Source organism: Eublepharis macularius, chromosome 12 (assembly GCF_028583425.1).
Source record: "Eublepharis macularius isolate TG4126 chromosome 12, MPM_Emac_v1.0, whole genome shotgun sequence".
Taxonomy (NCBI): domain Eukaryota; kingdom Metazoa; phylum Chordata; class Lepidosauria; order Squamata; family Eublepharidae; genus Eublepharis; species Eublepharis macularius.
Genome location: NC_072801.1, coordinates 13,006,017 through 13,022,158, shown reverse-complemented (window position 1 = coordinate 13,022,158; position 16,142 = coordinate 13,006,017). Strand labels below are relative to the sequence as shown.

The window sequence follows — 16,142 nt, the reverse complement described above, 5'->3', positions numbered from 1 at the left end:
TTTGGAAAACTTTTATCAAGTATTATTGGACTTTCAAAAAGGTGAGATTTTAATATTTGGAGATATGAATGGAGTGTTCGACCCCCAAAAAGACAGATCAAAAAATCTTGGAGGGAAACTTCCAAAAAATGTATTTACTTATTTTTTAAAAAAGAGTTCATGTTGGTGAAGTTTTTGAACGGATGTCCAAAGACAACCTAACACTTTCCAATACACAGAAAACACCTATCACAAGAAGCAGAGTAAGATCTTGATGCAAAAACTGCAACTTCCTCCCCGCAGTTCTGTTACTCTAGTCCCAGGACAGGTGAAGGAAAAAAGGTGTGGAAGTGGGAGATGGCAGCAACCTCCGCTTCTGCCAATTCCTTTATTCATCAGGTTCAGCAGGGGGGTTGGGGACCATCTTCAGCTTGATGGGGGTTTTGGGTTGCATGAAGCCTTTGGTGTCTAATTCCAAGGGGAATCTTTGACAATCACAGGAGAAATAAGAAAATGTAAGAAAAAATTAAGTCAGTGACTGGAAGGAAGCAGAAAAGATCCAGGAGATATCCACAGCACTGGAAGCAGGAACTTGCCCATATTTAGCCATCTGCAACTCTTTCCACACCCATGTGTTTGATTCCTCCTGCACTTTGCCACAGAGCCAGCAAGCTGCTCCCACATGACGTGTCAGCACAGCATCATACTGCTGCTATGATTGCTTAATCTTCTAAGCACTTTGCAGTCACCTAACAAGGGACACACAGGAAAGTCTTTATTATCAGTCTTCTTGAATTCCACAGAAATCAGTCACTAGATCTCAGAAGGCCTATACTCTTTAAGTTGTCAAAAGCACTGCAGCTTACTTAATTCCCACCCTGTAGCTTCTCCGCTCCCCACTGTCAATATCGTCTTCTGCTTTCTGTGGCCACCAGGAATCCACTTTTACCTCACAACTATTGTTTTCGAGGAGGTGCTAGTGGAACAGAGGCAGTGAAGAAATTTGCCTTGCATCTAAAGCCCTGCTACTTAGCAGCATTTCCTTGCATGTGTGGAAAGAAAATTTTTGCAACAGGAAATCCACAGCCGCTTTCACAATCAGGAGAGCAAAGAACATTGTAGTGCAGTTTCTCAGACCAGCTTCAGCTTCCTTGTTCTTTTTACTGAACCTGAAACCAAATCCCAAGAGAGAGGTGTCAGATGCATCTTCTATCCCTGAACACACAAGGCAAAAACCACCATTCTTTTGGTGCAGGGGACGGGTAACTAAAAGAAAACATCAGTATTTGTGGCAAATTACTCAAATTATTGATCTAATGGCAGATGAAAAGGGCTTGTTCTTCACAGGGAAAAATGCAGCTACAAGGGGAGTTATAGGAAATCACTACCACAGCTCAGGATGATTTTATCACATTGAGACATGGGCAGGGATAAGATAAACTATTAACGACAAATTCAAATGGCCCTTTGAATTGCCTTACTGAGTTTGACCAAAGGTCCTATATTGTTCTTTCCGTAGCAGCAGCCAACCAGATGTCTCTGGGCAGCTCAGAGGAAAAATTCAGTAGCTGGGGACACATCAGTGGTTTGTCCTAAGAAATTCACACTCAAAGATATGCCATCTGTGAACATGGAAATTCCATTTGTGGCCACAGTGATGACGGATAGCAATAAAACCTACTTAGAGCCATTTGAAGTGCCTTCAATACTGGACACAAGCTACGTTCTTGCTCAGGTCACATTAATATAAAATAGGGCACTGGCAAAATAAATTTCTGCTGGGTTGTCCCCAATTACTCTCGATCCTTCTGTGACCCAGAAGGGAAGAGGCTCATCAGTTCTGCCTGCAGGTTCTCAATTGAAGAAAGAAACAAATGGCTTTCAAATGGAGGATTTTTTCCCCTCCAGCTGGAAAAACGGAATCATTAAATCTAATTCCTTACATGCATCTTTACCCTTCTGCTGTGGATTCATGTGTCTCAGTGCCAGTTGCCCTATAGCTCTTCTTTTAATAGCTAGCCATAAAACCAGGCCAATATTGCTATTGCTAAAGCCAGCTTAGGTGTCACTCTCTTCAATACAGTTAATTAAATTCCATACAAAGTTTATGGATGTGGATCATAAAAAAGACCCTGCATGCTGTTACAGAGACTAGATGCCAAACAATGATAAATGTATTATTAAGGTGTTGTAATAGTCAAAACCACTTGCTGTTTCCTCTTTCTGTTTTCCATGAGTTTATTGGGAGAAAGAAACCTTTCTAACTTGCAAAATACTTCTTCCAGTTCTAGCCAGTATTCTGAGTCATGGTGGAAGACGTAAGCTGGGAATACAATCATGGTTCCTTCTGAGATAGTCACGCCATTAATCTCTACAGTGCTTTTGCAAGCTCTCTCATTATGTCCTCCTGGGGGGGTAGAACCTGAGGGTTTCATTCATTACCATATGAAGGATGGCATCATAGGTGGGAGTGGTCTGTGAAAGGGAGAAAACATCCCCACTTGATGGGGAGGCGATTTCGAAACATGCAGACTTTCATGACGGTGCCATAACCATAATGCCATTTTCAGGGACCTTGAATCATGGAATATAAACTGTTAGTGTCAGACTATGGCATTCCAGACATGAGAGTCTGTCTTACTCCCTTCTGCAAGAAGACAAGGTCTTTTGATTTCAAAAGGTTTTATTTTGAAAGACAGCATTCAGGCCCAGACGTCCATATTCCAGGATTTGAGATCCTGGCTGACCGAAGCATTGTTAGGAATGAGACACAGAACGAAAGTTGTTACACTTCACACTCTCAGAGCCCAGCCTCCCCCCAGAGTTCACATAACATGAAAGTTCTCTGTGGGAACGCCGGCCAAGGTCGGATCAGCTCGAAGAATAGATAAGACAGTATCCTCTCCCATGGAATCGGCTCCTTGCAGGTGGTGGGGCCTAGAGGGAAAGGAAGACTAAACAACTACAGAATTAGACATGGCGTTACTCAGGTTACTTTCTCTCAGGTACTATGCAAACAGATCCTGACAGTTAGGATCCGGAAATTCCCAATTTTAATTCTATTTGAAGGAGGACCATCTTCCAGTCCTCATTACAAGGTTGTGGGACTTGTTAAAGAATCACTAGCATCCCACCCCCTCCATAACTTTGTATTTTCCATCTTCCAATATTACTGCTTCATTCGTCAAGTATAGGAATATTTAACCATCTCCTGTCTGAAATTAATAAAAGTATTAAGCCAAACTCCTAGAAGAGTAATGTCTAAACATGAATGCAGTAGTTTTTGTTTCCCACCTCCATAAATTCCACTGGTTTCCCATCTTCTCTGCCTTCTGACTATTTTCTTCACCAAACCAACATGGGATGGATTCCGCCTTCTTCAGATTGTTCACAAATGCTGAAACAATTCCATTCACGATGGTGGTGGCAGCAGCGTCCTTAGCCACGGGAAGCGACACTACTGTAATTCTGCCAAGTGACTAGGAAATCAGATTACTGTCTCATATGGGTAAAAAACCTCAGTAAAATTCACTATATGGCTACAGCCCATGTTTATATTTTATTCACATGCTAGCATTTAAGCCCTCCAAGGACACTGATAAATGATTCTTTTTCAAACAAAAGCCAAGTTTCTTAGCATTATACCAAAGTCTGTGGCTGCATAGGAGTCTCTCAGATTTATATAAGACACACTGCTCATCCTAGTCACAACTTTTACTGCTTATATGAACATACAGACTAGAAACATGTTGAGTTTTTTTAATACATTCTCAGGATCTTGGGGCAAACATCCAGTAGTTCATCATTTCCTTGCACTACCACTGTAACCAATTTCCTGTCACCCAGATAAAGCAGACCAGTTTGTGAGGGGGAAAAGTCTTGTGTACTCATTGAAGTACACAAGACTTTCCTTCTCGCAAATTCCTTGCCACCGGTATATACAATTTGGTCTATCCTCAGTTAACACAAGACAATGAGACCATAACTTACTTTGTCAGGAAGAGCTTCATCGATCTCTTCTTGTAGCCTCTGCTGAACATGTGGGTGGGTAGTCAAGCAGCATGTTAGGAAGCTGAGGGAGGAACCAGTGGTCTCCTAGCTAGCAAAAACAAAGGTGACAGCTTGTGTCAATATCTCTTTCAAAAGTCAGTCAGAGCTTGAGAAGCACCAGGAAAAAAAGATGGGAATGAATTAACCATTACATGATGTATATTACAATAAACAACTCAGACTCACTAAGGGGCTTCTGCTTTGGTGTAATTATTTAGGAATGTCCAATGTGGACAAATCCTTTAAAGTGTCTTTAGCGATAACATCATGTGGCAGTGACCACATTTCCGGTTGAAAAGGAGATACACCAGCAACACAACCAATATAATACCAGACACTGATTTTTATAGAAGTGTATAGCTGTGAGAAGTAGCAAAGGAGATAATGTATCCTGTGGGCATACACACAAGCCACAGAAGTCAGCGGTAGCATCCTGGGAAACGCTGGTGATGGCACTTTCCTTCTCACCCTCAGACTTCAAGTCCACTTGAAATATTCCCCTGGTACACATCAATACCCTGGTTCTATACAGTGTGCATAGATGGGTGCAAAACCATTAAACAGGCCTGAGGATGTCAAAATGTACGATCACTTTGGTTGAAAAATAAACAAGTAAAACAGCATGGATTCTTTGAACTATGTTGATCACACTGCTGTAGTGATTGCCAGGTATAAAATTCTATATATCAATATAAATGTAGAATTCTAATCCTGAATATATATATGAGTAGAATTTTAAATCTCCCCCCCACCCCCACACTTCTGAAATGGCTTCCTTACAAAAATATAGATCAACAGAGACTTCGGTTCTAGTTTTATTTCTGCACATTCCATTAATGTTCCCCCATAATACTGATAACCAGGGCTTTTTTTCTGGGAAAAAAGGTGGTGGAACTCAGTGAGTTGCCAGCACAGGGGGCAACTCTTGGTGGGAGGTGGCGCCCCTGGTACCACATGTGTGTGCGCAAAGTGCACACATGCTCCCAGGGCCAAAGACGTTACTTTGGGTCAGCTGGAACAAGGGGGGAGTTTTTAAGAGTTTAAATCGCCCTCAGCGCAAATGGTCACATGGGTGGTGGCCCCGCCCCCTGATCTCCAGACAGAGGGGAGTTTAGATTGCCCTCCACGCTGCTGGCATGGAGGGCAATCTCAACTCCCCTCTGTCTGGAGATCAGGGGGCGGGGCCACCACCCATGTGACCATTTTCAAGAGGTTCCGGAACTCCGTTCCACCACGTTCCAGCTGAAAAAAAGCCCTGCTGATGACAGCTGTAACTATAAATAAATAACAATGTCCAATTTAATAATGAATCTAAGAATCAAGAAACATCTCTGTCAGATGGATTGATGCAGAAGCTTTTAAGAACCAAATCCCAACCACATTCTAATTATTCTTTTGCGGGTCCTTCTTGATTTTGTTGACAACATCAAGGAAGTAGTTTACAAAGGATGCAGGGAATGACACCAATTTTTAGTTTCTCCAGCACTGGCTTGAGAAATGCGAAGATTACTGCAAAAAATACACAACAACAACCCTCCACTAAATTGGCTTTTCAGAAAGACACAGCAAAATTGCACCCATTAAGAAAATGTAGTCAGGAAGACCTAAGCAGCTGTTTATAACAGAGAGGGCCTTGGAAGGATGGCATGCTGATGCAAATCAATTACCTATACAGCAAGGCTGCAGTCTTGAATCCATCCTTCAATCAATTATAGATCGAGGATATACAGTCCAAACACATTCTACTGAAAACACTCCCCTCTTTGTACTTTCTTAATATTTTTGTGCTTGAGGATATGAAATAGGCTTGTAACTTATACAGCAATCCTATTTGCATCTGCTCAGAAGTAAGCTGCATTATGTTCAACAGAATAAATGATGCAGAAGCGACCTTCTGACAATACGCCAAAGGATGTGTCATCTTCACCAAGAGTGAGTCCGCACACATTGGATAATGCACTTCCAATCCTCTTTATAGATCATTTGGAACGGATTTTTTTGTGTGCGGAACAAAAAATCCACCTCAAACGATTGATAAAGTGCATTGAAAGTGCATTATCCAACGTGTGCGGAATCAGCCCACAGCTTGTTTTTAAAAAGCTTGGGTTGTGCGTGTGAGACATGCACAACACACCTGTGCTTTCAAATGTACTAAGCAAGACCATCAGTGGATTTAAGAATCTGAACTTGAGGAAATTCTTGAGTTGCATGACAAAAGGATCATTGGGATTGCTCATGGACTCTGAAGGAGGTGCGGGTTAGGGGTGTGCAATTCGGTATTCTGATTAGGTTAAAGTTACCAAATCAGGGCTGTTTCAGTTTTTTTCAGTATTACTGAAACTTTTTCTGAATATCGAAAAATTTCAGTAATACCGAAACAGAGATTACAGAAACAATTTGGCCATTGTTTTCAATGAGAAAACCTCCCGGCTTTCCGGGAGTCTGGGGGGGGCGATTTTCTGTCCGAATCACACCAAACTTGGTGGAGACCTTCTCCTAACTCTTCTCTAACTAGCCCCTAAGTTTCAGAAAGATTGGACTTTGGGGGGCCATGTTATGTCCCCCCCAATCAAGGTGCCCCCATCCTCCTACACTCTATGGTTCTCTGTGGGGAAAAACAAGTCATTTTTCTAGGTGGTTTGGGGTGGCATTTTGCAAGCAAAATGCAACCAACTTTCAGGGGACCTGCTCCCACCTATCCTCCCACCCTCCACCAAGTTTTAGGCAGATTCTACTTTGGGGAGCCATTTTATGGTCTCCCAAAGAAGGTGCCCATATCCACCTCCACTCCACTATTCCCTATGTGGGAAATAAGAGAGGCTTGTCTGGCTAGGGGTGGCATTTTGCATGCAAAATGCCCCCAACCTTCAGGGGCCCATCTCCTACCTGTCCTCCCACCCTCTACCAAGGCCCAAGCTGTTCCCACTTTGGGGGGCCATTTTATGCCCCCCCCAAAGGTGGTTCTCCTGTCACACCTCTTTGTCTTTCTACTGTGGGGAAGACTTCCACACCGCAGAAACACATGGGATTGGGGCTGCCAATGGCCACAGCCACAGTCCACCTGCACCCAAACTGCCAAATACCACACCCCCCCTCCCCAAAACCTAACCTCCCCTGTCCTGTGGCCTGCCACTTTCTATTGATTCCTGTTATGGAATCTGTTCACATTCATGCTTAAACTGCATATTCCTTGCGCGATCTACTGTTCACACAGCCGTTGGCAAAGACGTCTTAGTGGGCGGGGCTTAATCTTCCTGCCCAATTTATTTTTATTTTTTTTAAACAGAATTCCGTTATTTCGAAATTGCAATATACTGAAACATCAGCAAAGTGATATATCATGTGCTGCTTTTCGTAGTGATTGGTTCATATTTCTGGTGGGGTACTTAAAAATCCTATAAAAAGGAAGCACGCAGGAAAGATCTCTTTGTGGGTGATAGTGGCTGGTAGGATTCATTACTATGGATCCCATAATAGCTCTGGTAGTGCAAGTAGTTTTGATCATTGCGCAAGAACATTTAGTGGAATTTCGATATTACATTAATCAGATTAAATTTTTTTTAAAAAAGACAGAAAATGTGGGGTGGTCCGCTTCGCGCCACTGAAGATAGAATTCTGCAGACCGCTTTCCCCAGCAACGAGATTTTATTCTGGCAACATCAAAATAATGTTTTCAATAGAACGAAGTAAGCTATGAAAGCCCAGCGTTCATGGAGTATGGAGCATTTGCGGGGACAATAAGCCAATCGACGCGTTAGGTCTCCACCCAGTTTGGTGTGATTCGGACAGAAAATGCCCCCCCCCCCCGACTCCCGGAAAGCTGTGAGAAGGTTTTCTCATTGAAAACAATGGCCAAATCAAGCCGAAACGCGAATACCGAAACGGTTTCCTGATTCAGTTAAAACCGAATCAGGTTTACTGAAACAGGCAGGCCTTGCACACCCCTAGTGCTGGTTACAATGTCCATACTGTATGCTGCAAAGATGCTGGGGGGAGGGGAGGAAACAAGACGGAGGCAAAGGATAAAATGTTGATGGGTTCCAGGATACATGGTGTCCTTCCTAGAGACACTCCTCTGCAAGAACAAGCATGTTAAGTTTCCCTGTGAACTGAGCTACAACTTCAAGAAAATAATTTATTTTATTTATTTATGTCATTTATAGTCCGCCTTTCTCACTGAGACTCAAGGTGGATTACACAGTGTGAAATAGTACAGTTAATATCAAGGACATTTCCATAAACAATGATATAGGGCAAATAAACGCAAGTTTACAAAGACATAGCATTAATAAGAATCCAATACAGAGTTGAAGAAATGCTGAAACAGGGCATAAGCAATTGTAGGGCTGACATTAGACAACATAAACTACCCAGTAGGATCATATTTGAAGCACAGGTAGCACATAGGAGCACATACTAAAGGCAACAGATAGTATGTAAAGCAACAAGGCAGTGAAGTCTAAGGTCCCTAACTCATTAGCGAAACATCTGAGACCCTCTCCCTACAATACTGTCCTCCTAGCTGAGTAAAAAGCCTTTTTGAATTGGAAAGGGGCCTTCCCACAGAGACAAAAAGATCTAAAAAGTGTAACAAAAATGTTTAAAATTAATCCTATGAACTTATTCCATCTGTTTTAAACCTGAACAGCTCTGGACTCGGAGTAGGGAATGGACTGATTGAAAATCCCATTTAAAAATCAAGTGATTAGAAAAACACAATAATAATAGTTTTCATTACATTATTTCTGTAAAAGCTGTGATCTTAAAAGCCATATATCTTCTGATAAAAATAAAAATGTTGCGTAAATCATACAAAACATGCATTTCTTATTTTAAAATAAACAGTACTCCTCATGTATTGTTGCATCATCAGACTTGTACTTTTGCAAAAAATGTATTTCTACCCAAGACAGAGAGCAGAAAATGTGCTTGCATACAGGTGAAGCTGCCTTACAGTGAGGCAGATGGTTGGTCTATCAAGGTCAATACTGTCTACTGTGAGGGGCACCTGTTCTCTAGGACCTCAGGCAGACAGGTCTTTTGTAGCACTGAAAATCTTTTAATTGGTGGTCCGAGGGACTGAACTTGGGGCCTTCTGTTCCAAGCCATGGTGCTATCCCAGGTCTATTTCCTTGTTCGTTTCTTTAAACTACTCTGTGAAAAAAATTTAACCCATACTTTTCAATATATATATGACATTGAACCTTTTCCGAGTATTCTTTTTACTCAGATAGGAGGGTTGTAGGGAGGGGGTCTCAGATGCTTCACCAATGAGTTAGGGACCATAGACTTCACCACTATGTTGCCTTGCATATTATCTGTTGCTTTGAATACGTACTCCTATGTCAGTCCTAGAACTGATTATGTTCTGTTTCAGCAATTCTTCAACTTTGTATTGGATCCTTGCTAATGCTATATCTTTGTAAAATCCTATGACATTGTTTATGGAAATGTCCTTCACACTGTAGGGAAAGGTCCTTGATACTGATTGTATTAATCTCACTAGGGCTTTTTTTCTGGGAAAAGAGGTGGTGGAACTCAGTGGTGGAGCTCAGGACCGCATAATGACATTACTTTGGGTCAGCTGGAACAAGGGGGGAGTTTTTAAAAGTTTAAATTGCCCTCGGCAAAATGGTCACATGGCCGGTGACCCCCAGCGCGGAGGGCAATTTAAACTCCCCTCTGTCTGGAGATCAGGGGGCAGGGCCACCGGCCATGTGACCATTTTCAAGAGGTGCCGGAACTCTGTTCCACCGCGTTCCAGCTGAAAAAAAGCCCTGAATCTCACACTATGTAATCTGCCTTGAGTCTGTGAGAAATGACATAAAATAAATAAATTCTCTTGTGTCCCCCAAGGTACACATACAGAAGAGCATTCAATAATGTGCTCCCTCACCTGTGATGTGTAGACTGGCATACTGTGGGAAGAACTTGATCCAATGATTTTGCGGCACATGTCGCTGAAATGACAAACTCTTCAGTACAGATGCCATACAAAATGGCAGCTGGTGTTGTGAATGTTCCGGTCAGTTCCATTGTAAAATGGACTGCCACCTACCAGCTCCACAGGAGTGACTCACTCTTTCATGTCTAAGGATTCTTCACTGTCCACTTTCTTCTGGATGTTTTTTCACCAAGACTTCTCCATAATGGTTGATGAGGGACAACATCTGAAATACAAACCAATGCCTGGAATGCTGTGCACATTTTGGCCGCCTGTGAAATGGAACAATGACTGATAACATGTTTACTAGGACCACAGTGGAGAAGACAGCCCTCCAATCTGCAACATCCGCCCATGAAAACTTATGCTACAATACAGTTGTTGCCGTAACCCTTTTTAAGGTGTCACACAGATTGTTATTTAACATGACCGAAAAAATTACTAAGACACTGATCAGTGCAGGAGTGTGATTGCTCCAACAACTTTACACTGAAAAAAATCCCACCCTCTGTGATCAAGAGGCGATTGACGTTTGCCCCCTCGCAGTCGAAATAAAAGGCAGACACAAAGCTTGGGTATAAAATTGGGCCACTTTATTAATTTCAACATAAACTGTCAATACGGCAAGGGATCTAACTAACTAGCGGTACAGGTCAAGCCCTGGGGTCACACATGACCTCCGCCTTGACCTGGGCAAGGGGTGAGCCAGACAACGCATGGCTGGTACCCAGCCGTCCAGGCAAATGGTTCTCCCTCCAGCCTGCAGTACCTTGCTGTACAGCAGAAGGGCCTTACTTGTACAGGGGAGCCATGGGGCAGTCTGCCCTCGCAACTGGCTGCCGTGGAGCCCACCAGTCGCTCCTGACAGACCCCAATTCCTGACCAATGGGGATGTGCCAAGGGGGGGGGTCACCGTCCCACTCATTTTCCCATCCTAACCTGCCACCGCTAGGGCCAAGCCTCTGCTTATGCCCTTTATATTATATCCAGGTACCTAACAAAAGGGGGGGGGCATTAAGGCCTAACCCTTGACTCATTGCTATGTCACAGTGACTAAAGCCAACCGTGTGTGTGGTCTGGCAACCTGCCTGCTTCATGGCCGCGGCCCCGAAGACCACTGTCTCAACTAGCTCAGGCCCGGAGACGTACTGGCCTGGGTCCTGCCTGAGTGTAAAGCACCAAAGGTGTAGGAACAGAGGCTGAACCCAGGGCCCCCACAGCCATGCATATGCCCGCTGTGTTTTACTGTGCTTACCATCATGCTACAGGGCAGGCCTCTTCAGGCCAGCATGGATGATCTGAAGCCACAGATGTGACAGCACCATCTGCCACCGGGGCTATGCCCCCACCGCCTTCACTTCTGAAACTCATCCAGCATACATCCTCCTCCTGCTGGCTCCACAGCAAGCATCTGGGTCCATCGCTGCACCTTCCACCGCCGGCATGTCCCTTTCCTCATGCTCGCCTATGGCAGAAGGTCCTTCCAGAGCAGAAAATCTTGTTAACACAGAGCAGCTGACTCCAGCTTCTTGGGCCGACCTGATCTTGGCCTCGAGACCCCTTTGGACTGTACGTGGGCTGCAATGCAATCCAGTATATCACATCTACTAGATAGGGTTGCCAGCTTCAAATTGTGAAATTCCTGGAGACTCGGGGGGGGGGAAGGGGGGGAGAGGGTATAGCCCTAGGTGGGGAGAAACCTCAGCAGGGTACAATTCCACAGAGTTCACCCTCCAAAGCAGCCATTGTCCCCAGGGGAAGTGAGCCCAGTGGCCTGAAGATCAGTTATAATTCCGGGAGATCTCTAGCCACCACCTGGAGTTGGCAACTCTACTACTAAACAACTCCTCCTATCAGAGGAGGACAGCACCAGCACAGCACGTTCAGGGGCTTGCCTCTTTGCTGGCTGTTTGCCTTTGGGCTTCCTTTGGCCTTTCTAGGGCAGCATGGTTAAACTGGGTACAGAAGTGAAATGGCCACCTATTGGGTGAGCCACAAAATGGCTGCCTACCACACAGAATGGCTACTGCCCAATAAGATGCCCTAAACAAAGATGGCTGCCCTGGTATCACATAATGGCCACTGATAACCACAACTCTGTAGTTGCCCTAATAAAAGATGGCCACCAGCCCACATTACCAGTTCTAGCCTCCCTCAAGTAACAAGGCCTACTAAGGCCAGAAGGCCTGCCATCCTATCTGCATGAGCCTCCCCCCAGCCCCCAAAGTGTAAATGGGGGGGTGGTGGGGAAAGGCCAGACAGGGAGGGGGGCCACCAGCATCCACCCTGTTAAGCCCGTGGCAGTAGTATATGAAGCAATCCCCCCCTCAGATGGCTGCAATTCACCCCTGTGGCCTACAGCAAAGCCTATTACTGCTGCTACTGGAAGAACTCCCTACCAACTCTGGGCCTCAGTCCTTGCCTTTCACTAGAACCTTCAACTAGTAATGGACAAAAATGTACCTTTTGGCTAGCTAGTGGAACGTGCATAGACTGTGCTACCATGTTATTGGTTAATTTCTTTTTTCTCTTTTTTTGTTACTCAGAAAATTTTAAATAAAGAATTATCGCTTATGGAGAATGCTCTACCAAAAGCTGGGTTGGAAGCTCTAATTTAATTCAGTAATAGATAGTGACCAAAGTATTTATTGGTAGAAATCTGTTTTACCTCCTTTAGCCTTCCACGGGTGAATGTACAGTGCGAATCCTCCTCCAACGTGCCACCGTTAGGGCATTCTTCGGTTCTCTATTCAGCCCAAAGTTCTACACAGTCAAACGTACAAAAAATTAAGCCAGATGGGCATTGAAATCCAATCTTTTTATACAGGCCCATCTGTTGGCTGAGTTGGCCTTTCAGGACTGCAAACACTACAATCCAACATTACAGGATGCCATGTCAAGAATGCTCCCTGTAGGATACCCTGCTGGCGGTTGGTGAAATAGGCGTACCATTCTTTTACCAGGATGGTTTTGATGATGGTGGGATCCAGAATGGCCATCACTGGTTGCTAACCATCAAATAGTCTACTTATCAAGAGAGGTGTTAAGGGATAAATCATACCAATTCATCCTTAGAATGCAACAGGCCTTCGTGAAAAAGAAGACAGGCCCAAGTTTTCAGCTCCTAGGTTGCAATGTACCAGATACCACATCGATAGGATCAGGGCTTTTTTTCTGGGAAAAGAGGTGGTGGAACTGAGTGGGTTGCCAGCACAGGGGGCATCTCTTGGCAGGAGGTAGTGGCCCTGGTACCACATGCGCATGCGCAAAGTGCGTGCATGCTCCCAGGACCACACAGTGATGTCACTTTGGGTCAGCTGGAACAAGGGGGGCGTTTTTAAAAGTTTAAATTGCCCTCGGCGACATTGGTCACATGGCTGGTGACCCCGCCCCCTGATCTCCAGACAGAGGAGAGTTTAGACTGGGCAGTCTAAACTCTCCTCTGTCTGGAGATCAGGGGGCGGGGTCACCAGCCATGTGACCATTTTCAAGAGGTGCCAGAACTCTGTTCCACCGCGTTCCAGCTGAAAAAAAGCCCTGGATAGGATGAATACAGGGCACAAGTACTCACGGCTAGACATGGGCACGAACAAAAAAAATATATCGAACCAGCGGATTGTGGTTCGGTGCGGGCCACGATCCTGAATTCCCGAACAGCAATGAACATCTCCCGTTCCCGAACCGGATCGTGGTTCGTGGAGGCCAAAGCGGAGTGCGCCGCTGTTCCTAGCGATACAGGAACAGCAGGTGATGCCAAGCTCAATTGTATTCTCAGTCTCTCTCCCCAAAGTCTAGCAAGTGGCAAGCAAGAGCTCTGTCCCACTTCACTGCTCGCAGAAAGTGAAACCCAGCCTGAGAGACCACGGCTATTTATAAGCATGGGTCCCATTGAGCAACACAGGAGGACTGTGTTTGGCCATCAGAGCTGCCTATCAGGGTTTGCAGGGATGAGATTGGAGTGCCCATGGCTACAGAACACCCCCTTCCCCCTCCCTCCCCTGGGTGTCTTGTCCCAACTTGTAACTGCTTTGCAGCTCCATGGTTGGAAGGAAGCCCTGCTGATCAAGGAAAGCTAGGCTTCCATTTGGGTTTCCAGGGCGACAGAAGGAGGGCAGACAGAGCTCAGGCATTCCCCTGGCTCCGTTGCCAGGGGAATAGATTGCTGGCGCCTGAGTGTCTGGCTTCCTCAACCGACCCCGAACGCCCCAAACCAGGCCTCTCCCGACCGCTGGTTCGTTGGCTGTGGCCGGTCACAATCCGCCGGGTCACGATCGTGCGATCACCATTTTCATGGGTTTTTGATGTTTGTAATGCGGTTCGTGCCCATCTCTACTCACGGCCTGTGTCTATACTGCAACTCTGAATGGGTGGTAGAAAACTGAAGAAAATATTCTATATTCCCATCCTTTATGGCTTCAAAATTATTCTTGGAAGCATTCCTGCCAAAAGTTCAGAAGCTATTAGAAGATGGCTTAACAAGACTTCTTAACAGTCTGGGGTGGGGCTTCTGTGCTCTTGCTCTTTCCGTGAGAAGCAATGCCAGAATACATTATGCAAAAGGAGAAATGTTGCAAAATAAATCATGCCAACAGAGAGTGTATTAAAAGTCACCCAATTTGCATAATTTATACAGGCTCCATCAAACTTCTCTATCCCAAACACGTAGTATATTTTTCCCAACCCAGATTGCACACATGCCTTTGGCTGGCCAGTAGGTCTCACAGTGACAAATGAATGACATTGGAAAAATAAAAAAATCTGCAGGAGTCCGTACTTTTGCCTTGGCATACAAACGAAGTTTTGGGTCATCAATGGCAGCTCCCTTCCCCACGGTCTATGGTCATGTGCCCTTCTCTGGGCGTTTGCAGAAGGTGCAATAAAAGCATATCACTCTTTGCTGCCTTCTACAAAATCCCCCTGGGGAGAGAATGAAACCATCCCTTCTTCTTACATCCTCCAAATTCTCCAAAGAAGATGGTACTTAGGATCCTTTGGGATAGCTGTTGCTAATTTCACCTCCTGCAAGACACAATGAGAAGAGAGGGGAACCATCCCACCATAGAGGAGTTGGCGGGGCTGTTTCTCTCCTTTTCCTTCCAACAAAACTCCGGCGTAAAGGATAGATATGGTCTCTTCTTACTTCCTTGCAAAGAAAGATGGGGTAGCTTTTGAGAATGGCTCCTGCCAAAAGTACAAGGCAGGATGGAGGAGACCTGTATTGCTGAGCAGGTGAATTAATGGAACCCCCATGGAAGAACAGAGCACTTTATTTAGCACTTACAATTTTAATTAGCATGGTACAAACCCCCCCCAGTAAGATGGCCAAGATATCTTAGAATCTAACATAAATGAAACAAAGCAAAGGGCAGAGAGGGAAGAGGAAAGCAAGCAAATTCAAACACATTAAAAGTTGCACAACGCTCAGAAGAAAATTCTGGAAGGGTATGGGCCAACTGGCACTAATTTCAAACCAGGAGAGGCTAAAGGAGGGGACATGGCTATCCATCTGGCGCCAATTAACTGCCAGGCTACCCACTAATTATACCCACACATTAAGAGCGCAATCCAGTCAGGATGTATGATTTCCTGGTAAATTTGCATTTCATTGCTTGCTTGCTTTAGAAATTAACCACCAGAGGTTATATAATGGGTCACAGATTAATATTTGTGTTTTATGTGTATCTTAGATATCTTCCAAACATTTTGAAGTATTAGCATTTATGTATGTCTAATGTATATTTTAATTAACATTGTTAAGATATTAACGTTTTAACAATTAGGCAATAACAGAACCATGTACAAATGCTAGCTCACATATATATATATTTGTTGTAGGATTAAAGTGTAAAGAATTTTAAAAAGAAAAAAGAAAATTAACCACTACAGTAAATGGTATGCTTCAGCAATTCCGCAGACCATAACATCAACCCTTACCGTATCCTTCCCAGAATTCCATTCTATGAGACATTCATCCCCAAATTTTACCATACTTCCAATAGCATCTCTGTTTGAAATCCAGAATCCCCTGCCAAGGTAACAGAGAAGTCAGAAAAACAAGCAAAGGAGTGAGTGATCCTACAAGTGAAAATAAATTTCAAATCTGAACTCCTTTGCCATTTTTTTATATAGAAATATCTGCATATGCCCACTTTCTTCTTCTTTTTTTAGG

At 44.3% G+C, this 16,142-nt stretch overlaps 1 pseudogene; it reads right to left on the bottom strand.

Annotated features, from left to right (window-relative positions):
* Nucleotides 1–367: 367 nt before the first annotated feature.
* Nucleotides 368–15,961, bottom strand: LOC129339054 (cytochrome P450 3A6-like; annotated as a pseudogene).
* Between the last annotated feature and the right edge of the window lie 181 nt (nucleotides 15,962–16,142).